Source organism: Tachypleus tridentatus, chromosome 2, assembly GCF_004210375.1.
Source record: "Tachypleus tridentatus isolate NWPU-2018 chromosome 2, ASM421037v1, whole genome shotgun sequence".
NCBI classification, from domain to species: Eukaryota; Metazoa; Arthropoda; class Merostomata; order Xiphosura; family Limulidae; genus Tachypleus; species Tachypleus tridentatus.
The window spans coordinates 43,221,894-43,222,526 of record NC_134826.1 but is presented as its reverse complement, the minus strand read 5'-3'; positions in this window follow the sequence as shown (position 1 = coordinate 43,222,526).

Below are 633 nucleotides of genomic sequence, written 5' to 3'. Positions count from 1 at the left end.
TTTCATAAACTTTAACAGTCTTGTTTCAGCTGTAATATATAACATTTTATTTAATCAAATATGTTTAACTAATTTTAATCCAGATAAATCAACGTGACTTGATATCATTTATTTGGTTCTTAAATTGTTTTTTTTTTTTTTCAACCAAGCGTCAGCAATGTTCGGCTAATAAGTACTGCGGCGAGAACTAGCTAAAATCGCAGAAATGGAAATTTTCATATTGTATAGGTTATAAAATCATTCAGGAGTGGAGAAATATTCTTGCTATATTAACAAATGCAACAATCTTGAATTATAAAGAAGTCGTTAATAAGATATTTAACTTCATTAATTTTGCAAATTTAGTTATAATTATAACAACTTATACATGAAAGTAAAGTTTGTCTTTTTGAATTTTGTGCAAAGCTACACGAGGGCTATCTATGCTAGCCGTCCCTAATTTAGTAGTGTAAGCTAGAGGGAAGGCAGCTAACCAACACCATCCATCGCCGACTATTGGGCTACTCTTTTACCAACAAATAGTGAGAGTGACTATCACATTATACCGCTCCCACAGCTAAAAGGGTGACCATGTTTGGTGTGACGGGGATTCAAACCCTGGAATTGCGAGTCCAGCGCTCTAACACCTGGTCA